Source organism: Bombus huntii, unplaced genomic scaffold, assembly GCF_024542735.1.
Source record: "Bombus huntii isolate Logan2020A unplaced genomic scaffold, iyBomHunt1.1 ctg00000064.1, whole genome shotgun sequence".
In the NCBI taxonomy this organism is placed as follows: domain Eukaryota; kingdom Metazoa; phylum Arthropoda; class Insecta; order Hymenoptera; family Apidae; genus Bombus; species Bombus huntii.
In genome coordinates, this window is record NW_026099324.1 from 941,020 (window position 1) to 959,087 (window position 18,068).

Below are 18,068 nucleotides of genomic sequence, written 5' to 3' on the forward strand. Positions count from 1 at the left end.
ATTATGCAAAAGCTTATTCGCGTTAAATATGGTAGAACTCGATTAATTAATCGAACTTTTACCGATTTGAAGCACTCACTTGAACGTGAGCTCGTATCACGCGAAAAATGATGAGTAGCGAAGAAAATTGGTGAACTCTTGTTATATGAATTCCAATCGATCCATATAAATTGTCCGTCAGGAAAATCAGATAATTGGGATTGCAATCTTAAATAAAATGTCTGTTTCTATCGACTACAATAAGTGTTTTAATGTATCATATTAAGAAACAATTAACTCGATAACGCCATTATAAATAAATAAATAGAACGATAATTCCTCGAAAACGATGGTATTCCAATATTAATAACAGATTTCTTTCCTTTCTTTTCTTCGTTTTGCCTTACGACCAAGAAGAACACCAATCAATAGGAAGACTTACGGTTGGAAGTGAAACCAAACGATCGTTCCACTTTGTATTGTTACGAGTCTGTAAGTTTGACTTTGTAGTTTGTGCGAGTTCCGCGAGATCAAAACGCTATGCTGTATCTCGTGTGCATCGAATGAATTTCAATGGCTCGATCGCGATCACGATCGCTTTCCCTGATCGATTCGAAGGCGAGAAAACTGGCCCCGCAGGGAAAAATCACGTATGCAAACTATATGTATCCATGCTAGCCATGATCGCTCTTATTAATTAGTTCTGGGATGTAATAGTTGTTCAAGGTGCGCACTTTTGTGTAACCGGTTACCGAGAACGTTTGACACTCGAGTTATGACGATCGTTACGAGCCTCCATTTTCATTGGTGCGTCGGTGGACGAGTTATTGCTACTCTGCTATGCGTTTTCAATCGGGAAAGGTCGGTTTTGAAGCTGTGTTCAATATTCACGCGTAGCTTTTGCTGGAGCATACGTTTCTCATTAATTTCACGGATCGATTACTTTGGGGAGGTTTCTTACATTTTTTAATCGTAAAATTATTGGTTGTAAGATTTTTTTGATATACCATATTCTAAGGGATCTCGCTTTTTTAATGTTGTAACAATTTTCTAGAAATTGCAATGTAATTCTTAATCGAATTTTTGAGCCAGAATTATTTAAAATCATTATATCTAGCAATGCACGAGAAATATCGCAATACTTGTTTCATATAAGTTATTATATATACACACAGACAAATTATTTACATGCACAAATATCGCTTGCATTTTTTTGTCAGAATAAGGACGGTACCTGATGGGAAAATTCGTATTAATTTAGGTGGTCCTGGCTTAACGTTAGGGATAAACACGTGTTCGTTTTATTGCACGCTTTACGCACAATCCGGAAATCAATGCTAACTTAGTCGATCGTTGTTCAAAGCGAACAATTTATCACAACTGACTAGTTGCTACGTAGGAATGTGTTTATTCAGTATTTTTGTTAAGGAAAATGTATTTTTAGTGTTGTATACTTCATGTATATACAGATGCAGCTACGACTCGGATAATTACTGATTAATGATAGCAATCTGCTATAATTGACTAATACTTACTATAATACGTTTACCTATTTTGCATACAATTTCTTTTATCTTTTTTTTTTTTTTTTTTTACTATGAGCAAATGGTGTTGGATCGAACGCATTATGTATCTTTTTCAAATTTTCTTATTTTATATTTTATATTTTTATTTTATAGCTTCCTTGAAAATTCTATGAAAATTAGGATTTTTAATGATTCGAAGATTAGAAAATTCGAAGATCGTGAGATTAGAAGATTCGAAAATTTAGACTGAACAATTTGGAGATTTGCAACCTTGTGAATTAAAAGATCCAGAATTTGTTAGACTTATTAAAAAATGGTGTATTCAAAAATAGCATATTCTCTTTCGAAGACATTTTTCTCAATTTATCCTATTGGAAAGTACAAACTTCATATATCACTTGAATCTCGATTAGAATCTCAATTAAAGTAGTCATCATTCCACATAATCATTATCGCCAAAAATGCCATTCAATTTGTGGTAGAAAAATTCTTTTCTCGTGTCCATCGACATACCGTTGTAACGTAAAGTGCGTTACAGTATACGCGAAATAATTTATGCAAATGTTACCAAGACCCTAGAAAATAACAGTTATGTCACGGACTGGTCACTTCCGGTTCTCTCGTCATTAATACTCTTTGTTTTATCTAAGTTCGTGGTAATCGCAACGAACATTAATTACACAGAACCGTAATAAATAACCATCTACACTTATGAAACATCTATGTATGGACTATTAATCGAACGCGATCATCTCGTAGATTTCGTTAAAGATCAAATCTAACCGCAATTATCTTACAAAAAATGTCATTAAATTAATAATATTTTAAACGAACTTAATTCTACGAGAAATTTCATTGAACGCTAGTAAATTAACGATATTTAAATAATAAATAATATTTCATCAAATAAAGAAATAATTAATCAATTAAAACTTGCAGGAACGATTTTATAATCGATTTAATCATCGATCTATTTTCGAAATGATTTGCAAGATTGAGATCTGAATCGTGTAAATTGCACGGTGTAAATATCATATCGTGTTGTACGATGGTTGAAAAAAAGCGAGTTTGTGCAAAAGGGGATTTCTCTTTGGGGTATGAAAGGTTTCTTAGAAGACGAAGGTGGTTGGGAAAGAGTTTAATTGGCGGAAAATTAAGGATTCAATTATCAAAGGGAGCAAAAGCTTTCGCGCGTATATTTTATATTGAAAATGATTGCTCTTGATTCAACGTTTATAACGTTAGCCTTCGTGAAGTAAAAGTAAAATGGCGTTCGCTAACGGTGTCGAATTTTTTCTTAACGATTCTAGTTGAATAATATCACGAATTTGTCGGGATTATTGTAACAATAATTTTACTTACTTGTTTTAATTATCCAGTAATTAACTGTAGTAATCGTTCACTGATAGAATCAAATTTTTATCGAAAATTTTATTTAAACAAGATTCAAAGATTAATACAAATTACTATGGAGCTACAATAATTTCGTTTACTTCTTTCATAAGCACACAATCTTTACGATAAATATCTTCCTTGATAATTTTATTTATGTAATACCTACTTGGATTTTTTAATAATTAACTATAATTGCTTTTTTATTGGTGCTTGTTTCTTAACTGAATAATCTTTAAAAAAAAAAGGCAACAATCGTGTGACATTCTGCACAGTGTCAAAATAAGCAGGAACCGGAGGTATGGTGCTCTATTATTTAAAATTTTCATTAATTGTCTTTAGAATTAATTATTATTTACACATTACGCACGATACATTTTGTGTATTTCATGATCATTTCTTCTAAACAAACTCTTCTATTCCAATGACAATTTACATCTGATTACATTACATTTTTATTTAACAATCCTCACGTCTCAAAAATATTATCTTCCTATTTGCAAAAAGGATCTAATAAGAAGCAAATTATTTAAAGGACACTCCAGTTAGAACGTACAAGTGACAGCAATAAGCCTTCGATAGTATCCTCCTTTTTGCAATAACCTTGCAAAAATGTTCAAGGATCTTTCCTTTTCTCTTCCTCTCTAGCAAATTCAAATCACTTTTTCCAGTACACTCTGTATCACCTTGAATTAGCCTTTACCTAAGATTATATCGTGTCAAAAAGTAGCATGGCAATATATCTAGACAATACAAACATCTACTTCCTTTCATCTCGACTTTAGATTTCATCTTCTTCATCTTGATTTCAACAATGTCGTTCACCTCACCTTGAACCCGTTTAAGAAAATTTAGCGAAGAAGAGATTTCTCCGCTTAATAAGAGAAACATCATAACACGTTGATAAACATGAGAAATTATCCGGCTAAATGTAACGAAGAGATAGACATAAGAGAACTTGCTACTAAAACAACAGTCGCTCACGTGAAAGTACTCGGGCACTTAAACAAACCTTTGGTGATTTTTATACGAGACACTTTGAGATTTCATTGACACTGAAGTGAGACACGATCGTCGTAATTACATTGAGAAAATTTGAAACAGATCTAAACGTGTATATAGAAATTTCATATATTTATTGGAAACATATATTATTGTTATTTTATATATAAAAATTACCAGAGTATTTGAGCAGTCAATTATTCGCTAAATTAATAAGAATAATAAGCCACGATGTACGTAGTAAAATCATCATCATGTGTTATATACATATTAATTTTTCATTTAACATATATATTTGCGAAATATATATACATTGTCTCATGTATATATATCTTCAATATACAATCTCAGATTGATTCCAAATTTTACTATTATAATCTCGATAATCGTATCTCGTTAGAGTGCTAACGAAATTATAGAACGTTTCGTGATATGAAAGTGTTCGAGTACTTCCGTGAGCCACTGTATATCATAAGATCGATCACCTTGATCGTTTATCGATCTGTATTCCTAAAACACATAAAAAGGTATGAACGCATTGCAACACGAATTTATTCGGCGACCTAATAAGACCCCATTCACCTTGAACTTAGTTTCCTCGTAACGTGTAATTTGAGTTAAGTAGGTGATCGAGGATCATTGATTCGCAGATATCGAGATAATGACAGTCATGGTGGAGTCCGTAAAAGCCGAGGAGGGCGAACGTCCGAAGATCGAAACCTTCGACGACATACTACCGTACGTTGGCGAGGCCAGCCGCTACCAATGGTTCCTTTTCATCATGCTCCTTCACCTTCGTCTACGCGTTCCTCTACTTCACGCATTTCTTCATCACGCTATTGCCAGCTGAACACTGGTGTACCGTTCCGGAACTCGAACGATGGAACCTCACAGACAAACAAAAGTAAGTGACACTTCATGTGCAATTTGTCTTATTTGAATTATTGAGTTATACGTAACGAACGATCCTACATAGTTTCTTTATGTTCGAATTTACCCTGTTACGCGATAGACATTTTCAGCTCGGGCAGATCGAAATGGTCAATAATCATGTTGATCGTATAACAAATCAATACATGTTTTCATTAAAGACGTTCCTTTCGATGTCTAGAATTAACCACCTTCTATAGGAGACAATTTATATGCATATGTACATATCTGTTCAAGTCACGTGCACGTAGTTTAAACCAGGCTTCTTGAAAGCCTGTTTGTTTTCCATGCAGGTCGCAATAAATATTCTCGACGACAGAATCTTCCACTTGCACGGAGATTTCCATTTTCTCAGCTGTGATAGCGTATCGCATCGCGACAATTTGTTTCTTTAAAACCACAATATAATATCTGATAACTTGCACGAAACAACTGTGTTTATTGAATCAGGAAAACCCAAGTATCGCGTTGTATATGTAAATGCATATGTAAATATCGTGTCGTACGGGAGTGGGGGAGATACCTGTAACCAGTTTGCGACGAGATAAAAATAGTTGGAAATCGCGATTCCATAGTTATACTATTATCAACGTCTTTTTCACGTGTTCTATTTCAAGAACGTAAGGAATTACTTGTGAAAGGATAGGAAGTCTGGATGGCACGATTCCAACGAATCGTGTTACCATTCTTGACGACGCATGCGAGATCTGGTTTTCTACGATGCGTCAACGAGGAAAATCGTTCGTTACGCTTGTTTTCCATTGAATCACCCTGGCCAAGGCGAAACTATCGCTTTGTAGATCGACGATTTCTTAGCGTTCCGGGGGCCCGCCGGAAACCAGTTTGGTCGACGACCTCCGGCAGATTCTAGACGTTCACGTGTTCCGCGAACTGATCGGCTAGGAAATTCTTTTTCGTTTCGCATAATTTCTCGAATCTCCCCGCGTACCGTTTATTTGTCTGGAAATAGACTCACCGATACGTGCAGCGATCGGTAATTAAATCCCAACACAATTCGAATGCCTCGGAGTGCAACAGATACGGGACGATCGTCCTTCCAGCTCTTGCCTTTGTTCCTATTTTTACGGTCATTGTCTCTTTTCCTCTTTTATATTTTGTGCTTTTGTTTTCCTGTTGTTTTATTTTTTCACCTTTCCCATTTTTGATTTTTTTTTTTTTTTGAAAAAGCAGATTTATAAATAATAAATAGGCCGCGGATTTTTATGCGAATTTTATTTTTACAGAAAATTTAAAAATGCGAAAATGTAAACACTATTAAAGATAATGTGTTATTACTGTTACTGATATCGTCGTTATTCTTTATTAGAGAAATTATTATAGATTTTTATATTGTTATGTATATTACTTTTGTCACATTTTTTATTTAAACAGGATTCGAATTAAGTTTCAAGGAATTGGACCAATTTAAGATTAGGATTAAAAACTATGCACTTTTGAGTAGAAATTTCATCTTAGTTTTCCAATTTCTCTCCCTCTCTCTACCATTTGCTGTCATTTTTCCTTGGTTATTTAAAAAAAGATAAGAAAATCAAAGGAAAATTAGTATTCTTAAAAATACTTCTTGCAAATTTCATCATCGTTAATGTAACGTATTCTTGTTTTATGTAGGATTGCACTATCGATCCCTCCAGCGTCGAGTGAGGAATTGCTGGCGGAAGGTGCGACTTCGTTTTCGCGATGTAACATGTACAATGTGAACTATACCGACATATTGGAGAGTGGTATCAGAGAGGCAGACCCATCCTGGCCAATAAAACCATGCCAATATGGATGGACCTTTAATCACACGATGATACCATACAAATCTATAGCTGTCGAGGTAAAATCACAAGAGAAAATTATATTCTTTATATAAAGTAACTTCAAACACCGATTAACAAATTTTTATTTAAATTAAAACTGTTGGAACCGTCGTTCTATAAATATTTACGGTCTTTCATAAAGCTGCTGACGATAGCATATAATGCAGTCATTATAAAAGAAGTCCTTGTTGGTTGCACGAACTTAGACGTAGGTGTAATTACTTGTTATGCTGTTTGCATCTTAACAGAGCTCGTTTATAACGGAACATAAAATTAACCTTGTCATCCTTAATTATTTGTACGTCTCGGCGTATTAAATCACGAACATGAATCCGTTTATATAATATCGCATAAATCGAAAAGTGAAAGTTACAACTGTACAATAGACAGATATTTCGAATTGAACGTATAAATACGCACTTGGTAACTTCTTACGACTCAAGACATTTTTATCGAATATTTATTGTTATTATTATTATTTCTGTAGTAACTTGTGGATTCTTAGAGTAAGTGATAAGTGATGATGGTAGAGTTTAAAGTTTGATGTATTTTAATGAGTGATATTCGATAACAAAAGGACAGACTACGATATCGTCGCAAGCCGACTCACACTCCGTATCCGCTCAACTCGCACTCTGCTTCTCGACTGCCTCTCTGGCCGTTGTAGCACTCTATTGTCTATTGCTGGGCCCACCGCACACGTGTTCTACAGACGCTCGTAGCCAGGGTCACGTAGGTCTTTTCGGCAAAGCTATTTACCTGAAGGACTCGGTAATGCATTGATGGAACCGACAGCGCCTCGGCTCTCGCGACATTGTCTGTAGTTAGCTCGACATTTCCTAGGCCCTTCTTCCCGATACTACATTTCTAATTTCTATTTCTGCTATTTTATTACTAAAAAAGTCCTACTTAAATCGGGAGATACTATCTTCTACTTAACAAATTTATATTCCTTCCACTATGACAAATTCTCTAATCATATCCAAGAATTATGCAAACTACCTCTACTATTTTATTACTAAAAATATTACCAAAAGACTACAATTAACTAACCTACGACTCAGGTTTTCAATTCTGATGATATTAAAAAACTACGGAATTTATTACTCGTCCTTTCGTCGTCTTCCTTATTCTCTTCACCTTCTATCGATTTTCTAACCACGCGGTGTTTTTTCATAACTAGCCGCAATTATAAAGCATCCCCCTTTTCTGTTTCAGCTGGAATGAGTATGCGACCACGCATTCCTTGGCTCAGCAGCACAATCGGCCTTCTTCGTCGGCAGCATTCTTGGAGGCTTAATATTCGGTTACATAGCCGACCATTGTGGCAGAATTCCAGCGTTGGTTGCGTGCAACGCGGTTGGTTTCATCGCGTCTGTCGGCACTGCGTTTTGCAACAGCTTCTGGAGCTTCTGTCTGGCGAGATTAGTCGTCGGTACCTCGTTCGATAACTGCTTCAACGTGCTTTTCATTATCGGTGAGTCATCGAGAAAATTATAAGAGAGAAAAAGCTGTTGAGAATAGGAAAACTATAATTTATGACCTAATAATGAGGCGCCGGTATCGGTCCCGTTTTACGTAACGATTAACTATTTATGACGTGTTTGAATAAATGTTTATTGCCCTATGTCGGTTTGTTTTTTCTTAAGTCAAATTTTTATTCGAATTTTACGATATCAATTTTAAGATATTTAATGGTAAATGATTTTACTGAAACTTTATATTTTGGAATTATATCTCGTAATTTGAAATTTGTTGTGTAATTGTATATCTAGTTTGGTATTAAAATTACATGTGTCTAGGGATACTTTAAGATATTTTATTTTAAACGACAGGATACTTAATTCTGTATACTTTTCTGGTATGAAATTGTATCTTTCGAGTGACCTATTTCCCTATGGAGAATAATCTTCGGTTATACCACGATTACTGAGGCACTCTCCGTTCGATATTGAGATGAAAGCAGTGTTCCTTTTAAAATTCTTTTTAATTCAAAACGATCTTACATTGTCGATGTTAATGATTTATAAAATCTACAAATAAGTCTGAATATTTGAAATTAGATTGGTAAAAAACGAAGAAAGGACAAACCTAAAGGAAATAAGGAAACAATATTATTATATCAAATGAAGAAACGAAATTGACGAAACATTTGGGAAGATTTCTATAACGATGTAATACAATAACGATATCACGAATTATTCTTTCAGTGATCGAATATGTCGGTCCGAAATATCGAACTCTGGTAGCGAACATGTCGTTTGGACTTTATTTCGCGGCAGCCTCGAGTCTTTTGCCTTGGATCGCATATTGGATCTCAAATTGGAGGATCCTCAGCATGGTCACCGCGTGTCCTATGGTGGTTGCGTTTGTAGGACCATGGATTGTTCCTGAAAGTGCACGGTAGTTTAATTCCAATTTCTTTTTCATTATAAAAATATAATACAAAGAAATTTCGTAAGTAAATTAGTATACGATAGTATAGTAGACATTTAATCTTACCTCGTCCTTTGGATTATTTTTGTATCTTCGTATCATCGGAAAATTCTTTAAAAATAATCCTCAAAGAAATATAAGAAATTTCTTTTACGTTAAAGTTTCTCTTAAAACATCAAAAGTCCTTTGAGACCGGACCATAAAAATTCCAAAATTATAGCTGAATTAAATTGGGTAATATTTTATCCAGCAATACATACTATCTTGGGATCGGTTATTACATCGATTCCTCTGTCTCGTAAATAAAACATAATAAAACATCTCAAGGTCAACATCTTTCTCTCGATAAGCCATCACATTTTTAGCTGTGCAAAATAAATGATTGATGCGTAACTAGACAGCTCTATTCAAATTTGCACAAAAAGTTTGTCGATACAAAAGGTTGGTGAAAGTGATGATTTTGAAAATTTCTTACAGGCTTTTATAACGTTTGCGTATTTCATATACTTCCGTAGTTGGTACATAACCAGTGGCAGGGTGGACAAAGCGATCGAGATGCTGAAAAACTTCGCTAAAGTGAACGGTAAAGAGGTGAAGCAAGAAATATTCGACGAATTTGAGAAAAGTTGCAAGGCGATGAATGAGAAGGATCAATCGCATAATCAATACACTGTCCTACATCTCTTCAAGCTGCCACGACTTGGTCGTATCACTATCATGCTCATCATTTATTGGTAAGTTAACCTTTCCAACATCAATCGAACAAACTACACAGCTAGAACTTTTTACTTGTAAATTCTCAGCAATGATTACAATATTATTTTAGAAAAAACTAAGACACCAGAGAAACTTATAATCATATACGAAAAGATATACAGGGTGGTTGGTAACTGATGGTACAAGCGGAAAGGGGGTGATTCTACGCGAAAAAAGAAGTCGAAGATATAGAATAAAAATTTTTTGTTTGAGGTTTTGTTTTCGAGAAAATCGACTTTGAATTTTCGCTCGGAAAAATTAAAAAAAAATTCTATTCTATATGTCGGGCCTAGCCACGTGTGATGTTGCCTCGGAGGTGTCGATACAATGGGACATACGTTGTATTAATAATCAAACTTCAGGCAGAAACTGCCTAGCAACGGCGTTTGGAACCTTCTCGATGCTTCCAAACGGGTATAGAAAACAAATGCAATCGTACAGCGAGAAAAATTCCACGAGGCTGGCATTCGTGTGATTGCTTTGGAGAGTGATACATCGAGCATTTTCAACAATCGTATTTTGCGCCTAAGATTAGTTTACGTTTAGTGAAGAGTTATCCCGTTGACTGTGGATTCGTTTGAACCCAAAGACATTGTTAATAGTGTTCATTAAACTTATTATTCATACAATTTATTATTCACTAATTTTATCATTCGTTAAACTTATTATTCATTAGACTTATTATTTGTTAAGCTTTGTGATAGTCCTGTATATACGTGTAAATATAATCTCGGCTTTGTGGAACAATGGCTAATTCACGTGAAGAGTTGTTACAAAATTCTAACCATAACCCGACATATATTTTCGACTTCTTTTTTCGCGTACAACACCCGCTTTCCGCTTGTATCACCAGTTACCAACCACCCTGTAGATAGGAAAGGTATTCAATTTTATACTTCCTTTACGTTTCTTATATTTTCTTTGTTTTTAATACTATGATAATTCTGAATCTTCCTGCATTTCCTAAAATAAAATTAACTAAGAATATGTTCTTAACTCTCAGCCTCACGATATTCCAATTATATTACACCGTTAATTCAACCAAGTTACCAATCAGCCTCGACGCTACTTCCCTGTCTTTATAAAACCAGTATTAAAATAGACACAAATTACCATAAACTAGATACAAACTACTCGAATGAACATTAAGAGAGTATATGGGGCATTTTATGTGGGTCATTAAGAATCTGCTTAAGTATATAATTAGCATCGATAAACGTCAAACGCGAGGGAACGAGTATGCGAAGGATTAATAAACGATCTTGAAGTCCAGCGTGATTTATGTATGACTCGGCTGATTCTTTTCTAGGTTGCTGATGGTGTGGGTGTTCGACGGCCACGTTTGGAACATGAAACTTCTGGACCCCGACGTTTTCACGTCGTTCTCTTTAGCGTCCCTCACGGAACTTCCGGCCGCTGTTCTACTCGCCTTTTTCCTCGACAGATGGGGCAGACGATGGATGGGTTTCGCATCGATGTTCCTCTGTGGCATTTTCTCCTTCGTTGCCATCGCTACCCCCTCTGGTAACATTTTTTCTTTTTTTTTTTTTATTTCTTGATAAATGACTTGTCAATCGATATTATTCAATAAAATAGCAGGAACGTGTGAATAGCAGTGAGAAAGCGGGGGTGAATTTTATAGAAAAAATCCGATTTTATCGATCGACGGTCGTTTTAAAAAGCGCTTTTCTGAAGCTTCTCCAGTGAAAGCTTTGGGAGATTGAGAAATGAAAGCTCGTGCTTGATGCAAGAATAATGTTTTTGTTAGATAGTAAGGAGATAAGCGGTAGCGTTAGGGGATATCCGCGTTTTCAAGGACATTAAGGAGTGGAAAATAGACATTTTTTAATCCGTATTTAGAATAGAACGTTGCAGTTATAAAACAATTTACTATTTTTATTTCCTCATCTTGCAACAAAACTTTCCTTCGAATTCTCTTTTATCGTTTATAGACAACAGACTTGAACGACATAATAATATAGACCCGTATTATTTAAAATCATATTATAGAGAATTTACAATTATACAATCCGGTCATTTTACTTAGTATTAATAATAATCGAATCTTATAAAATCTTTTTATACAAATATTCCTCTTCTCTTCTTTTCTTTTTCTTTTTCGCCTTTAAATCCTATTCCATTAACGATTGACATTTATTTCTCAACGTCACATACTCGACAGGGATGACATTTAATTTTTAATTGGACCATGCGCGCATCGGGCGTATGTATCGTGCGTGGAATGCGGCGATCGTGGCATTTACATATTTCTCAACTTATTCAAGGTTCGACAACGGTTGCCATGGCGATTATAGCGCGTCTTGGGGTGAATATCGCCGCGAATATTGGTTTCCAATATGCAGCGGAAATGCCGCCGACTGTGGTGAGAGCTCAGGGCGTGTTTTTAATCCATATCATCGGTTATATCGCCCACATTTTGGGACCTTACATTATTTATCTGATAAGTGAATCGAAATTTTTGTTAACGACATCGTATTTCTACGATCCGAAAATTACTCAACCTCTTTTTTAATTTACGACTAATATTATTTGTTATTGAAATACGTTTTTTTAAGTTGGTTTAATTTGTAGAAAAATTATGTTCCTTGTCGGCCATGGATTCTTCTTGCGATCTTACGAATCACGGAAACAAGATGGATTTTCGATATATTTTCCTTCGTTTCGTTTTTTTGCGAAGGAAATGTAACTTTTCTATTGTCTGTAATTATTTACAGGTTTGCGATACTACACTATAGCTTCGTTTCTAAATGAAACGAATGTTTACAAAATCTCGTTATACAGGTAACATCAATGATCCTTTGTATATTGACAACTTCTTCAAATTCTGTCTTTAACCAATATTCTTTATTAATATTTAAAAGAATATTAAGTATACAGAAAATACGAAGAGGAATATTTGCGAGGACACTCTTGATTAATGTGTAAGTTATTCTGTTTTGAATTATAAATTTACATCAAAGTATACTACTATTTGTGTAATGTTATTACTGAAAATGAACTTATGGAAGTATCCATTTATTTCCCGAAAATCGAAGGGAAATTAAGGAATTAGCGGAAAGCGGAATTAATCGCTATTACTTCTAAAAGAGGTATAAAGGGAAGCGTATAAAAGGGAGAATATTTTTCGTTTAATTTAGGTTGACATTGATCCATCTTTACCGCTGGTTGCCCTCGGTTTGCTGTCTTTTGGACACGCCTTCCTGACCCTTGGCTTGCCAGAAACGTTGAACCAGGAATTACCAGAAACCCTACAGGAGGGTAACGACTTCGGCAAGGAACAAAGTTTCTGGTGGGTTCCGTGTATATCCTCGTAAGTATAGATTCTATAATATTCTTCCTCCGCCTTATGTCAATATAAATTTACTAATAATCGTTTATTTCAATTTGACAGGAGCAAAATGCTGAAAAAATCTTATAGAAAGAAGAAAGGCCTTTCAAATCCAGCGTTTACTGGAAGTGTTCAAAAAATGGATTGTACTAGGTTATAGTGGTTAGATTTGGCGACGGCGCGAAACTTGCCAGTAGGGTAAAACTTACCAGTGGCATGAAACTTGTCAATGGCATGAAACTTGTCAATGACATGAAACTTGTCAGTGACATGAAATTGCCAGTGGCGTGAAACTTGCCAAATTTGTTGTAAATATAGTTATTAAACGTGTGCATGTGATGTTAGATGTTAAGATATTACGAACGTATTGAGATTGGAGAGCTATTGAGAGAAACTAGGAGGAAGTATCGATTATTGCAGTGAAAGAGACAAGAATCGTCAAATTACACAAAGTATACGTTTAAGCAATTAATTGACGCTTCATCGACGAAGTAGCTTTGTTGCACACAAGATAATTTTCTTTAAAGTGTATCTTTTTTCAATTGGAATGACTGTATAAAAATGTGAAGAAATTTAAAGAATTCAGAACGCGGCATTTAAAGTACGTTGCGTTCACATATTGCGATGTAATTATTTCGCGTACTATAACGTCGGTAAAGTGTTGGAAATGAGAAACGATTCGAGTATCTTATGTAAATGTACAATTAAATTCAGTATTGGATATACGTATCAAAGGAAACGATATATAAGGAAATAATATACCATAGTATTTATGCATCTTTCGCTTTAAAAATCGAAAAGAAAGATCTATATCTTTTTCTTCTTGCTCTTTTTCTTCTTTTCTCGTTGAAGGAATACTCTAGTTGAATTGATTTAACTATGAAATACCGTGAATAACAAAGGATTGCCACGAGACTCGAAACACAAAAAGAGAGCTGTCTTCGCGCATTGTCAAGCTTTCAACTTGTCTCCTTTATTACGAATCGCCTTTGTATCAATATAGGTGATTCATAAATCGCCGACACTTGAAATGAGAGTTTCGATCGACTTTTAAACCGAAGTGTATTTTGCGTTCGCTCGATCAACGTGGCTTTTTTTCATCATCCATTTATGCATCAACACGTTGAATGCTTTGAAAACTCTGAGATCTCTGTTATTTAATTTAAATATATACATACATATATATATATATATATTATTCTAATGAAACATCAAGATTGAAATTCTTTTATGATATTTTCTTTTTTATGATCTTTCAGTATTAATACGAGAAATATCTCTATTTGATATATTTAGATATAATAAGAATATTACTTCTAATAAGTATCCTTGAATTCGTAATTACTGATCATACATAAAATGGAATGCATTAAAACAATTAATTGCTAAGCGTTCATTAGCTACCATCATACCCAATTGAGATTATAAAATGAAAGTTGTAGGATCTTTTTAAGCAGGAATTTTTTTTAATACAAAGGATATTAACATAATGTTCGACATTCTTCCGAAATTGTTCTGTTTAAATCCAATGGAAAAAGAAGTAAATAATTTATAGAATTATATACAAATTTTAGAAGAAAAATTGATAGATAATGAGTTAATTTTGAAAATGCTCAGTGTTACGACCGTTCGCGGAGAGACGCGGTCGCGAGGAAAACGCGTCAGCGAGAGGCGTAAATTCTCGCTACGATTCGGTGAATCGACGCCGCGAAGTAGTCGTTCCCCTGTTTCGGTTAAGATAACAGAGGTGGTTGAATGAATATGACACAGTATAGTAAGTTATATTTCACCGTTTATTCCACAACTTATAACGAAGGCAGTTACACTGGTGCGTATGTACCAGATGAATGAGTGACTGATCTGCGGGTGTGTCTACCCGCTCGAAGGATGTTGACCGTTCGAAGGATGTAAAATCAGTACCGTCTTGGGAGACGATGATGTGTCGGAGGAAAGCTAAGGATGGGTGTGTCTAGCGCACGGGACCATCGGATTTGTTGGTGCCGATGTTATTTAGGAGAGTGAGGGAATAGGCTTCGTTTCTAATTGGTTAAACGAAGGGTCTCAACCGCCCTCGAGAGAAAGTGGTTAGTGGGAGGACAGTTGCAGCGTACGTGCGAAAAACCAACTTTCCTTAGTTAAGCTGTGGTAGACAATAGTCTCGAGAAATTCCTCGGAAACAGATGTTTGTTTGAAGGACCTTAGCAGGCAAGTGACTCGGGTTTATGACGGATGCTTAAGGCTATTGAGGGTACGCCGTGCGAAAGAGCGGACATCTGGTGTCCGTCTGGCCCGCGGTGTGTGACCTGGGCCAGGCAGAGAGTCGCCCGGCGTAACACTCAGGTTTAAATGTTACTTGAAACAGATCGAAACTCCGTCACGTGTTCAATTAGAAATAGTAAAATTCTGATTCGTGAAGAGACGCGAATATTTCCAATCTCGTTCCTTTAGATCCTCCGACCTGTTCGTCTTAAGCGCACAATCTCCGTTATACCACCTTCAAACAATGATTCTAGCAACTAGAATCATTCGATCGTTAGAATCATTCGCGTGCTTATGAGACTAGCCCCTGCTTTCAGTTACCGATTAAAAAGACATACTATTGTTCGTTGCAAGTATCAGCTATCGTTCCTCAAAACCTGAGATTCTTTGAAATATTCCTACGCTAGAGATTCAACTGTACATAATTGTTCAAGGCTACAAGTTAGTTCGATCCTCGTGATACAATGGATATAATTCGATCGTCTGGAAAATAATTCTGGACGAGAGAATTCTCATTTAACCCTTGACGGTCGATGATTTTGTAAATCACGTACGATATCGTAATCAGGAATGAATTCTTTTATATTTTTAATCTTGAAACTACACAGGGCCAATACATATTAAGCTGAATCGCAAATAAATATTAAGGGAGTCTTAAGGAGTTATAATATCGACATTTCTTATCAATACGATAGTGATATAATAATGTGATATAGTACAGAGTGTTTCGTAACTGATGATTCTTCGTATTTTCGAGAAAATAAATTTTGAATATGTTTCGTGAATGTCGTGTGAACACGAGTTGACAAAGCTTCAGAATTTCATTCTCTCGAACGTCGTACGAAAATCTCTCGTTCTATATTTTCAACAGATCCTTTCACATAGTATTATCCTGTACCACTGGTTATTAACCACATTAACTAACCACTGGTTATCACAGTATCAATTACCAGACACCCTGTATAATACAGAATATTACTTCAAATATCCGTATAATGAAGCATTTCATTTTCTATAATTAATTATAATTAAGTTCGGCTGTTAAGGGTTAATACATTGTAACATAAGTGATCGTTATCGTAGAACTCCTAATTATAGGATGGAGTTAGATTAGACGTATAATGATGAACGAGGATCATCGAGCATTAATGTATTTAATTATAGAGATATTTAGCAGTTTATTTTTGTTCGGGGGATTCGTCGATGTGTGTGCAAATAAAAAGTAGAATTGTTTCTTATATTAAGGTTTATGGAAGTTTTATTCGATGAATCAATCTTATGGACGTGAGTGTATACGCGTATGTATACGTGAGTGATGATTATGAATACTATGAATAGGTTTCTTCAGATTGATTGCGTTGTTATTGGCACAACGACGAACACTGATCGTCATACGATGGTACGATTTGCTTACAATATTCTTTCCTTTCTTTTTTTCTTCTTCCTAAACCATAGAAACAGTCAATTAGAGTTATTTTTTTTAAATGTACGCACAACTCGTTTTAGATAAATAAAAGTCCAGCAGTTGGTGCTGAAGAAATTATAACAATAATTTAAAAAGTCTTCAAGCTTGGATTTTATTAATATTGTACGTTATTTAAAATCGTACAAAAAAATATAACGAATAGATAAATAATCGTTAAAAATACGTGGATAATCGTTCAAAAGATATAAAACTGTTTCTTTTCACAAAGACAAATTATCTAAACGTACTATTTTTTTAAATAAGATTTTGTCCAATATATTCCAGTGAAAAATGTTAAAAACATTAAAGGAATCAAAAATTTATATCTCCCTAATTTATTATTTACGTAATTAATAAATTACGTAATTAATAAATTACGTAATTATTAATTTACGTAACATTTTCGATATTATTCTACGTAATATCTTTGAATATCAAATTAGCACCAACCGCTGAACGATTCGAACGTGCGTAACGCAAGTGAAAATTAGCATTAAAATTATAAAAGCTCTTAAAAGATAATAATAAAAATTATATAGGAACACGATTTCTAAGCTCGCTCTTTTTAGAATTAAGGCTTACAAATTCTTAAACGTAAACGATAAAAATAAAAATTAATGTAGGAGAATAGAAAAATAATATGTTCCGATTTTTTCTCGTACAAAAATCGTCAGACTGATCCGCTTGTAATATTGTTACTTCTAAAAAAACACGAATCCTCCTTCGTGTTTTTTAATTGAATTATTATTAAAAATCAGATAATTATCGTTCACAGGAGTGATAGTGTTGATGTCCATTGAAGTGTGTCTTATGGTAGCAAGGCAACGACCAGAAATGTTGGTCCCTTCCGAATTCTTCGCCTTGCTTGATAGTCTGAGGAAGATTCTGGCCGATAGTTTCCGGCAGGAACAAAACCAGTGCAGCGCCAAAAAAGGACACCGTGCTGATAATGAGCATTGGAAATCCCTCCCAAATTGCAGCCTAATGAACAAATATTAATTTATATGAGCAAAGGTTAAATACCATGAAAATCTGGTCAAAGTATTTCTCATTTAAAAAGTTTCATTAGAAAGTTTCAACCAATATAGTTTCATATCTTAAGTTATTCCATCATTTTTTATTTTAAATTTCAATTTTTTGATTAAAGATCA

At 34.7% G+C, this 18,068-nt stretch overlaps 1 pseudogene; it reads left to right on the forward strand.

Moving 5' to 3' along the window:
• The window catches only part of LOC126876112 (carcinine transporter-like), a 52,298-nt pseudogene extending 37,918 nt beyond the window's left edge, over positions 1-14,380 (forward strand).
• Positions 14,381-18,068: the final 3,688 nt, after the last annotated feature.